The sequence below is a fragment of the Ahaetulla prasina genome, chromosome 4 (assembly GCF_028640845.1).
Source record: "Ahaetulla prasina isolate Xishuangbanna chromosome 4, ASM2864084v1, whole genome shotgun sequence".
In the NCBI taxonomy this organism is placed as follows: Eukaryota; Metazoa; Chordata; class Lepidosauria; order Squamata; family Colubridae; genus Ahaetulla; species Ahaetulla prasina.
This window is the reverse complement of record NC_080542.1, coordinates 43,306,951-43,323,032: the sequence shown is the minus strand read 5'-3', so window position 1 is coordinate 43,323,032 and position 16,082 is coordinate 43,306,951.

Below are 16,082 nucleotides of genomic sequence, written 5' to 3'. Positions count from 1 at the left end.
CCAGTGATCCCAAAATATTGGGACTCTCTTTTATTGCATTTTGCAGCATAATCTGAAGCATGCTGACTCTGAAGGAAGTCCCACTAAATTCAAGCTACAGAGTACTCCGATCAGCCATAACACGGAAATCTGGAGATTTCTCATATCATGGCTGTGTTATCAAGAAAATTTAGGAAGAAAACTAGGTAGGGCTGAGCCTTCTTCTTCCACCTACTGTCAGCAGAAGACTATCAGAACCACAGAACAACCTTGGTGGCACAATGGTTAGAATGAAGTATTGCAGGCTAATTCTGCTGACTGCCAGCAGTTTGATTCTCACCAGCTCAAGGTTGATTCAGCCTTCCATCCTTGTGAGGTCAATAAAATGAGGACCCAGATTGTTGGGGGCAATATGCTGACTGGCTTGGAGAGGGCTGTAAAGCACTGTGAAGTGAGTATATAAGTCTAAGTGCTATTGCTATTGCTGTCATGCTTTCTGGTACTGGAGAATTAGAAACGGGCAAGATAAATGGGCAAGTCAGATAGTTTGCTCTGTAGTATGCCTTCAGAAACTTCTGTATTCCTAAATCAGTGGTGGGATTCAGATAATTTAACAACTGGTTCTGTGGGCATGGCTAGGTGGGTGTGGCTAGGTGGTCATGTGACTGGGTGGGCGTGGTCAACTTGACATCACTCATGGCAAGGTGGGTGGCACCTTGCTGTGAGTGACATCACTTTTAAAAAATTGGAGTTCAATATAATGTGATATGATTGTTTAACTATCTCATATTAAAAGCCCACTGTCATTCAAAATAGAAAACTATTTTCTGAAATCTTATTAAAGATATTTTTAAAAATGATTTTTACAAATTATTTGAATATAACAAAAAGCATGGATTTATATGTAGGCATGTTTTGTAATTGGCGATATTGATTTGTCTCGATAGCCAAATGGTATAAGAACTCATAATGTGCTCTCTAAATTTATTTTTATTTTATTTATTTATTTATTTGATTTTTATACCGCCCTTCTCCCGAAGGACTCAGGGCGGTGTACAGGCAAAGTAAAAACAAACAATACAATATACAGTTTAAAATGCAAATTTAAAAAACTTATTATAATTGGTCTGAAACTTTAAAAATATATAAAAACTAAAACCCCATTTTAAAAATTAGTGGTAGAAAATTTAAAATCAATAAAATTTAAGCCAGCCCCGCGCGAATGAAAAGATATGTCTTCAGTTCATGCAAAGGTCCAAGGTCAGGTATTTGGCGAAGCCCGGGGAAGCTTGTTCCAGAGTGTGGAGCCCCACAGAGAAGGACCTTCCTGGGGCCGCCAGCCGACATTGCTTGGCGGACGGCACCCTGAGAAGTCCCTCTGTGAGAGCGACGGGTCGGTGGGAGGCATGTGGTAACAGCAGGCGGTCCCGTAAGTACCCAGGCCCTAAGCCATGGAGCGCTTTAAAGGTCGTAACCAAAACCTTAAAGTGCACCCGAAAGGCCACAGGTAGCCAGTGCAGTCTGCGCAGGAGCGGTGTTACACGGGAGCTACGCGAAGCTCCCTCTATCACCCGCGCAGCTGCATTCTGGACTAACTGAAGCCTCCGAGTGCACCTCAGGGGGAGCCCCATGTAGAGAGCATTACAATAATCCAAGCGAGAGGTAACGAGCGCATGAGTGACCGTGCATAAGGCATCCCGATCAAGGAAGGGGCGCAACTGCCGAACCAGGCGAACCTGGTGGAAGGCCCTCCTGGAGACGGCCATCAAATGATCTTCAAACGACAGCCGTTCATCCAGGAGGACACCTAAGTTGCGCACCCTATCCTTTGGGGCCAATAACTCGCCTCCAACAGTCAGCCGCAGCTGCAGCTGACTGAATCGGGATGCCGGCATCCACAGCCACTCCGTCTTGGAGGGATTAAACTTGAGCCTGTTTCTCCCCATCCAGACCCATACGGCTTCCAAACACCAGGACAGCACTTCAACAACTTCATTGGGGTGGCCCGGGGTGGAAAAGTACAGCTGGGTGTCGTCAGCGTACAGCTGGTATCCCACCCCGAAGCCAATGATGATCTCACTCAACGGCTTCATATAGATGTTGAACAGGAGGGGCGAGAGATCGACCCCTGCGGCACCCCACAAATGAGGCACCTTGCGGTCGACCTCTGCCCCCCAATTCCAGTGATCCCAAAATATTGGGACTCTTTTTTATTGCATTTTGCAGCATAATCTGAAGCATGCTGACTCTGAAGGAAGTCCCACTAAATTCAAGCTACAGAGTACTCCGATCAGCCATAACACGGAAATCTGGAGATTTCTCATATCATGGCTGTGTTATCAAGAAAATTTAGGAAGAAAACTAGGTAGGACTGAGCCTTCTTCTTCCACCTACTGTCAGCAGAAGACTATCAGAACCACAGAACAACCTTGGTGGCACAATGGTTAGAATGATTAGAATTGGTTAGAATTAGAATGGTTAGAATTGCAGGCTAATTCTGCTGACTGCCAGCAGTTTGATTCTCACCAGCTCAAGGTTGATCCAGCCTTCCATCCTTGTGAGGTCAATAAAATGAGGACCCAGATTGTTGGGGGCAATATGCTGACTGGCTTGGAGAGGGCTGTAAAGCACTGTGAAGTGAGTATATAAGTCTAAGTGCTATTGCTATTGCTGTCATGCTTTCTGGTACTGGAGAATTAGAAACGGGCAAGATAAATGGGCAAGTCAGATAGTTTGCTCTGTAGTATGCCTTCAGAAACTTCTGTATTCCTAAATCAGTGGTGGGATTCAGATAATTTAACAACTGGTTCTGTGGGCATGGCTAGGTGGGTGTGGCTAGGTGGTCATGTGACTGGCTGGGCGTGGTCAACTTGACATCACTCATGGCAAGGTGGGTGGCACCTTGTTGTGAGTGACATCATTGGCCATGCCCACTCAGTCACATGAACGATGCTGCAGAGACAGGATGATTTCCTACCTCCCCCTCCGCCCTTGGGTGGGCAAACTAAAAGCCCTTCTAAGAGTATTGCCTGCCTGCTGAATACTGGCAAAAGGAAGCTAGGGGGAAAAAAGAGAAGGGCCCATGGAAATCCCCCATTTTCCATGCCATGCTGGATTGGGATGGGGAGGGGTGGAGAGCAAAAAGCCTACTCAGTCCATACGTACTCACCAGCATGACAGTAAATCTCTCTTCCAGCTCGCCAATTCAGGCATTGGGAGCTTGGGCAATTTTCTTCCAGTGCTCCTGCAGGGAATCCCGGAAGCACCAACATGTTGCATGCTTTTCACTCAAAGCAGCCCGGACTGGAAAACACATGGCTGGGGTGGAGGACAGTCCTTCTTAATAAGCTCAAAACTGTTGCTGCAAGCTTGAGTTTCCCGCACGAGAGCTGCAAGCCCAGTTCTGGCTGAAGACATATGATTGTGAGGGCAGGTTTTTTTCAAGGCTGGTTGTAGAGGGAAACAAAGAGGAATGTGCCGGAGTACTGGACCTCCAGCTCTCGTGCGGGGAACCCAGACTTGCAACTCAGTTTTGAGCTTGTTAAGAAGGACTGCTGCTCCACCCCAGCCATGCATTTTTAAGTCCTGGCTGCTTGGAGTAAAAAGCTTGCTGTCAAGTCCCAGTTCGGGGCTCGCCATACCTGGGGGGAGGCACAGAGCTTCAGCCATCAGAGCTGGCGAGTCCAACAGTGAGCAAGGCTGCAGCTGCAGTTGTGGCAGGACATGTTAGGACAGCGCCAGACTGAAGCTAGCATGACCCGGCTGGGAGGACACTTGCCCCACTGGTCAGGAGGCTGCTCACCTGCCTGGCCAGTGTCAGAAGAGAGGGAGACAGAAAATTTCAGCCAAGTCTTCTCCTCCTTCTCAGCCTCAAGCAAACAGGCGCATGCACCTCATGGTGCCAGGATCTTTTGCGAGGAGACGGTGCGTGCCCATGCACTGTGAGATGTGTGCATGTTCTCTGTGTGTTTCAGGCTGAGCAGCTTCAACCGGCCCAAAAAACAGGGCAGTGATGGCAGTGACGGGCCAGGAGAATGGTGGGACATGTCAGGACAGCGCCGACCTGAAGCTCGTCAGCAGGCCGTCCTCCTGGCCAAGTCTGGCTGTGAGCGGCACTGGCACCGACACCGGCAAGCAATGGGGTGTATGGCTGCCAGAAGTCCCATCCTGATCTTCATCCCATTGTCTGCCGGTACCGGTGCCAGTGTCACTCGTGGCCAGACCTGGCCAGGAGGATGGCCTGCTGATGAGCTTCAGGCCGGCGCTGTCCTGACGTGTCCCACCATTCTCCTGGCCCGTCGCTGCCATCACTGCTCTGTTTTTTGGGCCGATTGAAGCTGCTTGGAAGGCAGCTGCCACAGCCTGTCCTTGCTACTTAAGAACAGCTTCCAAGGCAGGAAAAGTTCAGGCAAGTTGTCTCCTTCTCAACCTGAAACACACAAAGAACATGCACATATCTCACAGTGCCGGGACATTCTGCAAGGAGGAACACCATGTCCTCGCAGAAGATCCCGGTGCCATGAGGTGCGTGTGCCTGTTTGCTTGAGTCTGAGAAGGAGGCAAAGACTTGGCTGAACTTTTCTGCCTCCCTCTCTTCTGACAGTGGCCAGGCAGGTGAGCAGCCTCCTGACCAGTGGGACAAGTGTCCTACCAGAGAGTGCTAGCTGGGAGAGTGCTCTCTCCCCCCCTGGCCAGAACCACATGGCTGTGCAGTTCCCGACCAGGGGGGAAAGAGCACTCTCCCAGCTAGCATGGCCATGCAGCTTCTCAGACAGCATTCAGAGGAAGCGGGAAGCTCGGGGAAGTGCGGAAATGGAGCCGCGGTGCTGGTGGCAAAGCAAGACAGGCAAGCCCGGGGACAGGGGCAACTAGCTAGCTAGGCTGTGAGAGCCGTGTGCGATGGAGATGCGGTGGTGGCAGAGCTACCAGGCAAGGCTGGGGATGGAAGGGGTGGCAGCACAGTGGCGGTAGCCTAGGCCGGCTCAGGAGTCAGCACTCGACCAGGGCTTTCTGCGGTGGCAGGAAGGCTGGGGGGAGGGGGGCTGGCCCAGGAATCAACTTGATCGGGGCTTGTGCCACAGGGGAGGGTGAGCGAGAGGCGGGTAAGCCAGCAATTTAACAAATGGTTCGGCCGAACCGCCTAGAACCGGCAGAATCCCACCACTGCCCTAAATGATAACATTTCAGTTTGAAAGGGACCACTTGGGACCACTTGGGCAACTTGCTCCATTATGTTCAGGAATCCAGTCAAAGGTAGAACAAATAGGAGTCCAGCACCTCTCCAGGTAACAGATCTTTTACCTTCTTTTACCATTAGCAGAGTTTCCCTGAGGTTTAGCATGGTCATGTGCTTTTTGGTTCCACTATCCATCATTTTCTGGTTAGGACTACCAGTTTTAGGCTGCATTTAGGCTCTGATTACCCTCCATGTAATCTTTGGCAGCACTATAGAAATGATGTGTCACTGCCTTTTTCTGCAGTCTCTTTGTCCCTACTTCTGTCTTTAGCCTTAACTTTAGCCTTAGGCATAACTCTATCTGAAGAGATTTGTTTTTGTTTAAATGACCATTGCTTTTCTATGAATTCAGGCTTGAACATTTTCCTACTTTACAGCATCAAATATGGAACTCTTAAGAACACAGACAGAATTCCACTGTTACCTCAAATGAACTCAAAGGCAAATGCCTTACAAGGCAAGCAACGGACACTTTCATCTGTAAGTAATCAAATGCTGAGTCATGGAGGGAAAAGAGATATCAAGTCTATGAAATGTTTCAACAATTGGCCTTCCAATGACATGTCAGATTGGGCTGCTGACCAAGACTCTTCTACTTGTCCTTCTGGAGACCATGAAAAAACATGGATATCATTACATGTAAAACTTCTGCTACAATTCCCAACATGTCCTCAGTTTATGTAACAAGCTGGGGAGAATGAGTCATGCTACCAGGTTATGCATTGTCTAGATCCTCCAGGGGATAGGCTATTTTATTCAATGAGAGAGAGCTGACTGAACGGTATCATTGCTGGTAGTGAGCCTCATAAAGGCAGGAGACTATATATGGTCCTAGCCAGCAGAGTATTATGTAAAAGGGAAGGGGATACAAGCTGAGCCTAGACTAAGCATGTGGAAAAGGGCTTGTCTTTCTAGTAAGGAAAGTGATTCAGTAGGCCTGAGGCTGTATGCACTGGAAACAAGTGTTAGCACCATTTTGGATTGAGCTGTGGTGGCAGATGGCTTTAATGACTCCACAGTCATTAAAGTGCAACCTCAAGTGCAACAAAAAGGAGTGAACATTAAGTAAATTAGGATCGTAAGACTGAGTGCTAGGGGATTTGCAATTGATCAGTAAATTTGTCAGATGATAAGATATACCTACCAAAGCAACAATGAAGAAGTTCCATCTTTTTAAAAAAAATTATTTCATTTTGTCACAACAGTATACACAAACTTCACATAAAACAACAACACATCATAAAAGAAATATATATATATATATAAGCAAAAGTATGCAATAACTATGTTAATTTGATATAATGAACGAGAACAACAGGACAGGAATGGTAGGCACTTTTGTGCTCTTATGCACACCCCTTATAGTCCTCTTAGGAATGGGGTGAGGTCAATAGTAGACAGTTTTTGATTGAAGATTTTGGGATTTTGAATAGAGACTATAGAGTCAGGTAATGAGTTCCAAGCATTAACAACTCTGTTACAGAAGTCATATTTTCTGCAATCAAGTTTGAATCTTGTAAAATGGATTGCTAAAATAAAGTAATTGGAGGAATACCAGCACTGTCCCCCACCCCTGTGAAGGACCTTGTGAATTTCATTGTGGTACCATTCACAACTTCTTTAGCTAAGACAAACTCAAGCATCTCTCTCCCAAATAAGGAATTTCTTCCTTAAGAAGCTGTGTGAGTATCTCATCCTGCAGTTGGGACCAGGAATCCTTACCACTCGGTATACTCAGATGACCTGGCTCCTTTCCTTCTAGATATGGGAACACAGTGGGGCTTTTCTCATGACACTGATTGTATCTTCTTGTGGGAAAACTTGGAAATGGCCTATTTTATAAGAATGAGATAATTTGCATTTGATGTTTCTGCATATGCAAATAAATGGTCACTGAGCATGGGAAGCCCATATGCCCCAGATTTTTATTGTTTTATGAGAGAAACCAATGCTTTCTTGTCCTGTCATTCTCATACAAAGAGAAGGGGCTCTTCCCATGGATTATGGAAAAGATTTTATTAAAACAGCAAAGCAATGAAGACTGAGTAAAACCCAGGAGGGACTATAATGTAAAATGATCAGGAAATGGTTTCAAGGAGAGTTGCAGTGACATGCATTTCAAGTCTAAACCTTACAGCATTTAAGTATCTCCTTTTGCTTATTCTATGTCAACAATCTCTAAACTTGGCAGGGAGATACTGGGGAATTCTGGGAATTAAAGTCCATAAGTCTTAACGTTGCCAAGCTTGGAGACCCTTGTCCTGTGCCACCAAAGTAACAAAATCAACAAAGTTGAAATCTGTAGTTGCTGGGATCCCATCTCTGGGATCAATTCTATTTGGAGATGGAAGAGAGCTCTCTTTGAAGAGAAAGGGGAAAATCTGACAGTGGAAAGCTCAAAGCTGCAGAGGTTTTTGAGACTGATTCTTCATAGTGGAGGGCCTCCAAAACAGCATGGGAAAATGAGATAATGAAGCCACTAAAATCGGTGTTCAGTGTTCCTTTAGCTCCTACCTGATGATGCCATCGTCATTAGGGCTGCATGTCTGGGAGAAGCACCAGTTTGCAGAGAAATTTTCTCCCCTGGTATAGAAGGAGGAGGACATGGATGAATTAAACTATCAACTATGTTGGAGCTTTCCAAGACTGTAGCTAGTATTGGCTTGCTTATCAGTTATTAGAATGAGGCAATAAATTATGGCAGTTCAGCTTACAACATGATGCTGAAGTAATATAAACATTGGTAAGAGAAGAGTCTTTGGGGGAAAAAGCACTAAGAATGGATCCAGAGAGTTTGGGAAGAAGAAGAAAAAGATAATTCAGAAATTGTGGTATGGATATCAATATTTATATCTGGGTTAATTGCCACTGTCCTGTCAGACAGCCATAGAAAATAGAACCTAAGTAAGATTTGAGGGTACATGAACTTTTTTTTCTTGTCAGTAGCTTGGTTTAGATCTAATGCTTGTTCCATGAAATACAAATCCTGAAATTGCATAGACGTTTGATATGCTGAGCCAGCCTGTGATGGCAGAGAAGTTGGACTCTCCAACAATCAGCCAGGCAAAATTGCTGCTAAGAAACCATAAACTTAATTTCCTGTTCAACTTCTTACTAGCACTTTTACTGCTAATAAAAACAGCCCTGTGAGGAAACTAAATTCTAGATCCTCGGTCTGGCATTTTTTTTTTTAATAATCAGAAACTTATGATGGGATATCTAGGCAATAGTTCTTTGCTTACTGTTTGTTCCAATACATGGGACTCTGAAATCCACAGAATGCTCTGCAGTAGCAGCAATATTTAATTATACTTGACCATCTGGTGCATTTGAATATTACCAAAAAAGGAAAAAAGAAAAAACTGAAATATTGTCACAGTAGTATATAGAAGGATATGAAAAACATAAATATTGAAAAGGTAGTAAATAGATAAATTTACTAAAACATAATGTAAAAGAAACATAAGGATCTTTCAAAAGGAGAGATGTGACAAGTGAATTGAGAGCCAGTACGGTGTAATAGAATAGAATAGAATAGAATTTTATTGGCCAAGTGTGATTGGACACACAAGGAATTTGTCTTGGTGCATATGCTCTCAGTGTACATAAAAGAAAAGATATGTTCATCAAGGTACAACATTTACAACACAATTGATGGTCAATATATCAATATAAATCATAAAGATTGCCAACAACAAGTTATAGTCATACAGTCATAAATGGAAAGAGATTGGTGATGGGAACGATGAGAAGATTAATAGTAGTGCAGATTCAATAAATAGTTTGACAGTGTTGATGGAATTATTTGTTTAGCAGAGTGATGGCCTTCGGGAAAAAACTGTTCTTGTGTCTAGTTGTTCTGGTGTGCAGTGCTCTATAGCGTCGTTTTGAGGGTAGGAGTTGAAACAGTTTATGTCCAGGATGCGAGGGATCTGCAAATATTTTCACGGCCCTCTTCTTGATTCGTGCAGTATACAGGTCCTCAATGGAAGGCAAGTTGGTAGCAATTATTTTTTCTGCAGTTCTAATTATCCTCTGAAGTCTGTGTTTTTCTTGTTGGGTTGCAGAACCGAACCAGACAGTTATAGAGGTGCAAATGACAGACTCAATAATTCCTCTGTAGAATTGGATCAGCAGTTCCTTGGGCAGTTTGAGCTTACTGAGTTGGCGCAGAAAGAACATTCTTTCTTTAACCATAATGGTTAAAATGTTAGATGTAGTGATTAAGATGGGGATCAGGAGACTCAGAATAAATTCACCTTCCATTATGGAAGCCTATAGAATGACTTTTGGCCTGTCAATTCAACCCACACTTCAGGGTAGTGGTTATACAAAAAACCAGGATAATAGTTGGTAGCTGGGAGTTTGAACAGTATTTCTTAGCATGCTAAGCTTTGATTCCAGGTGCCCTCTGTCTTCTTAAATATCAAATGTGTCTGTTTCTAGCTTACAAATCTGGAAGCATTAAGTACCTTGTCATGGAAGGCAGGCAACCGTGAGTCCTAAAATCCAGACTTAAAGTTCATGTTAAAAGTGTCCACAGAATAGAGGCAGCAGGTGAAAACCCAGTGTTTAAGGTTGCCATCTGCTCATTTCTGGATTTATTTATTTATTTATATTTATAATTAAACTTTTATACTGCCCTTCTCCCGAAGGACTCAGGGCAGTGTACAGCCATCTTAAAATACAACAAATAAATAGCAAATTTAAAAGAATTTAAAAACAAATATTAACAAGGCCATCAACTAAAACGGTCAAAGACCGACTTAAAAACCCCTTAAAATACAGTTAAAATACACATTAAAATATACTTAGGCTAGTCCCGCCCGATGAAATAGTAACGTCTTCAATTCCCGCTTGAAGGTCCGGAGGTCGGGAAGTTGGTGTAAACCCGGAGGCAACTCGTTCCAAAGGACCGGTGCTGCCACAGAGAAAGCTCTCCCCCTGGGGGCTGCCAACCGACATTGTTTGGTCGACGGCACCCTGAGAAGGCCCACTCTGTGGGAGCCCACAGGACGTTGGGAGGCTATAGGTGGCAGAAGGCGATCTCGTAAATATCCCGGTCCTAAGCCATGGAGAGCTTTAAAGGTGGTCACTAACACCTTGAAGTGCACCTGGAAGGCTACCGGCAACCAGTGCAGGCTGCGCAAGATGGGTGTTATATGGGAGCAGCATGGTGCTCCCTCTATCACCCGCGCGGCCGCATTCTGGACTAGCTGGAGCCGCCTGGTGCTCTTCAAGGGGAGCCCCATGTGGAGAGCATTGCTCTCTACAGGCGGTATGTAACAAGGGCGTGAGTGACTGTGTGTAAGGAGTCCCGGTCAAGGAAAGGGCGCAACTGGCGAATCAGGCGAACCTGATAAAATGCTCCCCTGGCGAATATTTTAAATCATTAAAATATTGTGGGAGAGCGGGAGACAAGAAGAACATTTTCAATTTACTTCTCTGCATGATAAAACTGACAAAGAGAAAACCATCATGTTACAAAAACTTTCAATAACATGGGCCCAGCTATACAGTCACTGGTGCAAACTCTCAGTCCCTGTTTGGCAACATTTTGCATCACTGGGCAAATCTTTTTGTTGCAATCTTTGCTGCAACTCAACTACCCAATTGGGGACCCCAAAAATAACCATCCAGGCCCCTATTCTTATCCTCATTTTTCTACCATTGTATTTATTTTCATTATAATGGAGAAAACCCAATAACCTCTCCAAAAGTCCTTGTATGGGTGGCTAGAAATGATGGGGAACGGAGATAAGCCTCATTGGAAGGCAAGACAAGTGGGAAGTGGAAATCAACCATCAAGAGAGCTAATTTGGTCCAGTTGTTAAGGCACCAGGCACACCTTAACCACAAAAGCCAGCTGAGTGATTTAAGGTCAGTTGTTCCCTCTCTCTCTCTCTCTTTCTCTCTTTTTCTCTCTCTCTCTGCCTCACAGGATTGTTCTTGGGGAGAAAATAGGAGAATGAAGATGTGTTGGATATGTTCTCTGCCTTGAGTTATTTGTAGAAATAATATAGGTGGGGTACCAGCAAACAAACAAACAAACAAAAACAAACAAACAAATAAATAAATACCTGCATGGCAGCTCAAGAGAAAACATTACAAGTTGATGTATGTAGCAGTTGGGACAGATGTTAATTGTCTACAAGAACCTTGGGTATGGAGACTGAAACAATCTTTGCGTTACAAGGAGCTGTGGCTTCTAGAAAAGTCCTTGCAGACTGCTACTGTCAACTACGCTCAGTTGTCCAGTTGATGTTCTAAGGATAGATTTCCACATACAGTTTAAACAATACTATCATACTATGAAAAATGGGCCCTTGAACAGCAGAAAATAAGGTTATGTTATGTTGCCCTCTACTGTTCAATAAACTTCTAGGCTGAAGTTGATTAATTTGTATGACATACTTTCATGTTTACCTGACTCTTTAGATTCTGAAGCATTGTACATAACAACTAAATTATTTAAAAAATCAATCAATCAATTAATAATTGAATAAGAAATGCTAAATAAATTGATCTAGGAATGGAAATTGTAGTTATACAGTAAGATGGGGCTGTGTATAAATTTGACGAATACATAATAATAAATAAATAATAAAAATAAAAACCTACCCTGTCCAACATCCCTTATCATTACTTAGCTTGACTAAGTCTGCTGGAAGTTGTAGTTCAACAACATGTGGAAGCCTATAAGATCCCCAAACTTGCTTGAAAGTAAATAACAATCATTGCTACCACCATCACATGCAAGCATTTTAGCAAAAAAATAAGCTGTTTATTTGTTATCATCATGTGGACATTAAAGGGGTTTTTTCTCATAGTGATTCATTGTCACATGAGCAAAAATGTACTTCTGTAGCTCTGTGGCATTAGGAGATAATTTCACTATTTTGGTTGGTGGGGACAACATTGAAGTGATAAAGTTTACTAGTACTTCTTTTGATCCTGTCTACAATGTTTAAATCTTTATGAGGTCCTAAATGACACTATATAACACTATAACATCACTCCAAGAGGCAACGGGATAAGGTGAACATTTTCCCATCCCCAAAAATTATTCTTTTCAAAATTCATTGGAATAGTTGTCTATTGTGACAAGGGCTGGGCTCATTGTCTCAAGCTATGGCTTGCTTAACTTTGAGTTACTGAAGAAGTGTTCATACAACAGATAAACTAAAACTAGGCAATCCACATTACTGCTTAGTATGATATGCAAAAGCAGTCATAATGGGATTCTGAGGTATTCTGGGAATTAAAAATATAATTAAGAATAGGTTAGGGAGTGTCTTCAGTAGTTAGTGGAGCACTTGTCCATTTTTCATCCTGAGCCTGAAATGTATTTTTCTAAAATATAAAATGGACAAATCTATCTTCTACTTTCATTGTACTCATTCTCTCATCCCCATATCAAATTTTGAGATAGAATGACTCATGAATTTTTTTTATTTAGATCTGACTGTGGCCAAAAAAGAGAAGGATTGGATATGGAAGCTCTATCTTGTGCTTTCATTCCTAGTTGTATACCCTGTTTCCCCCCAAATAAGACTTCCCCAGATAATAAGCCCAACCAGGCTTTTGAGTGCATGGCAACAAGGCCAACTGCTTATTTCAGGGTTCAAAAAATATAAGACAGGGTGTTATTTTTGGGGAAACACAATCAGTTGAACAAGGCAAGAAATTGCTGGAGAAGTAGTGGATGATATTAGCCTTAATGGTCCACTTTATTTATAAAGTCTCTTTCAAACAAGTCTCAGAGTACAGATGTAATACAACATTGCACTACTGTAAATGTCATTTAAGAAAAACTGGTTTGCTGAATAAACTAAAGTGAGGTGAATTTGTCACTCAAGCTGAGGTAATGATCTGTGGGAAAATCCTTGAGAGACTGGGTCAAGAGATACTGCTAAGGAAACAGTCAGATATGAGATAGTATAATCTGCAGCTGGATAGTGGATGGGTCAAGATGATCAAAAGAGCCCACCCTAGTTTCTCAATCTCTAATGGATGGGAGTGTGTGTGTGGGGGAAGGATTGTAATTTTAAACTTGCAAGATTTTGTCAGTAAAGTAGAATTAGCTCATCTGGTTGTGGTTCCTACCTGGTTTATCCCAAGAGGCCAGATAGCCATAAATTAAACATGGCAAATCACCAGGATGAACACATATTATGAAGTAAGCCATGCCATTGTTTAATGGATTTTTGCTTAGTTTGAATATAGGCATTAAAAAAATGAGCTGCTTCAGAATAGTTCTGAAAAAAATCCACTGGCTTGGTTCATACATATGTGTGACTCATTTAACCATGGTTTTAAAAGTAACCTTCAGTTCCTTTGACTGGATTAGTGTAACACACTAAATCACATATCACCTAAATCATCCACCCCAATATCTGGGTTCATGTAATATGTAGTGAGATACAGTCAAACAAATCACACTGTCATGTATCACAAGATTGAAGCCATTCTATGTATATTCAATTTAATTCAAAGCTGTTCATTTCTGTGACTTTGGATCTTGGCACTTAAGTTCCTTATGCCAATTCCTAACCCTCAAACATTTCAAATAAAAAAGTAGTTTTTAAAATATTCATGTTCATAAAAGCAAATCATTGAACATTCTCTTTTTTTTTTTCCAATCTGCACAATGCAAACCAGTCACAAAAATGGAATTTCCTCTATAATGCATCTGGAGGATCTTGATAGTTTTCACATTTTTCTTCTGTTTTTAAAATACATACTCTATTTCTTTCACAGCCAGCAAATTTCATTTCTCATTTTCTAATCGGCCAATATCTGGAAATAGGCAAATCCAAAAGTGATTTTTATTTAAGTTTTCAAGAGCTTCATATTCTGTAACCTGTTTGATCACATAATTGGGAAGAAGAATGAGCAAGCAAGATGTGAAGTGAGGATGGAAACTTACATGGTTATAGCAGTTACACAAAGAGTTTCACTTCACCTTTTCTTCAATGATTAATGCATCTGCCAGACAAAGGATTAGAACAATTCTACTTCTTACCAAAGTTTGGTTTAATAATTAAGGCATCAGGCTAGAAACCAGGAGACTGCGAGTTATAGTTCTGCCTTAGGCATGAAAGCCAGATGACTGACTTATAGCCAGTTACTTTTCTGTCAACCCAACTCACCTCACAGGTTTGTGATTATGCAAAAAATAAAAGAAGCAAGTATTGTGTGTGCCACCTTGAGTTATCTGTAAAAATAATAAAGATGGAATTTTAAAAATATCTGAAAATAAATAAAAGTATTTCACTAGCATTGTTACTACTCTGCTTTTTCTAGGAATTTACATTATACACTCATTTAGCATCTGAACATAATGGTCTCGTCCCCAATCCAATAGTTAACATTGTTCATTATTTCAAAATGTGGTAAGCACTAGTCCTGCCATGTTGGGCTCTTCTTTTGGTTTTTGCCCAAAGTCTTATCCTGATGTCACTATAGCCTTCTGGAAATCTCTTTCAAACATGGATTGTTGACAATCTCAACCAACTTTCTGTTGAACACTAAATATAAAAGATACAACCTGATAATGCTGCAGCTTCCATTGTATCTGAACTTGTACCATTAAGATGCAGCTGACAGTTTGTAGTAGAACTGGCCCACCTACTAGGCAGGTTGGTAGGGTGGATCAAGTGCTAGAATAGATGATGGGATACCACTGAAAATGAACCAAGAGGGCATTCATTCATTCTATTTTACATTGATGATGAGTTTGAGAACCCCCAGAAAGTGGGAAAGAAGTCTAAGGTCATTTCTGCTTTGCAGTCATTCATATGATTTAGTTCATAGATTCATGATTTTGACTTAATTGTTAATCTGTTTTTTCTTGAGGTATTACACAATCACAATACTGTTTGGTGCCAATTTTTGTATCTGATTTTGTCTGCTGTGTACAACAGCTTTGTGCTGTTACAGTTCACCCCACCCCACCCCCCGGCTGTAATATTCCAGTTATAAGATGGATCACTTGTGATGTTTTACTCAGAGTGATATCAAGATCTACACAACCTTGGCCATCAATCTATCTAAACACCAAAACTCTCTGCCACCTGATGACAACCACAAAGTGAGAAATCCTTTTGAAATGGGGTAGAAGAAAAATGTAAGATTATTTCTCCAGGAGAAAATAAACCCAAAACTTTAAGGAAATTGGAAGATTTCAATTTGGAGTTGGAGGGATTGGAAGTGGGAGGCACCATTTATCGGTGGTTCTCGTCCTATCTCTCTGACCGTTCGCAGACGGTGTTGGCAGGGGGGCAGAGATCGACGTCTAGGTCCCTCACTTGTGGGGTGCCTCAGGGGTCGGTTCTCTCGCCTCTCCTGTTCAACATCTCTATGAAGCCGCTGGGTGAGGTTATCCGTGGTTTCGGGGTGGATTATCATCTGTACTCAGCTGTACATTTCCACCCCGAACCACCCCAATGAAGCTATCGAGGTGATGGACCGGTGTCTTGACGCCATGAAGGTCTGGATGGGGAGGAATAGGCTCCAACTCAACTCTACCAAGACAGAGTGGCTATGGGTTCCGGCATCCCGGTACAGTCAGCTTACACCTTCGCTGACTGTGGGGGGTGAAATTCTGACCCCCAGGGGAAGGGTGCGCAACTTGGGCGTTCTCCTGGACGATCAGCTGTCTTTAGAAGAACATTTGACGGCCGTCACCAGGGGAGCATTCTATCAGGTTTGCCTGATGCGCCAGTTGCGCCCCTTTCTTGACCGGGACTCCTTACGCACGGTCACTCATGCCCTCGTTACCTCTCGCCTGGACTATTGCAATGCTCTCTACATGGGGCTCCCCTTGAAGAACACTGGGAGGCTCCAACTAGTCCAGAATGTGGCT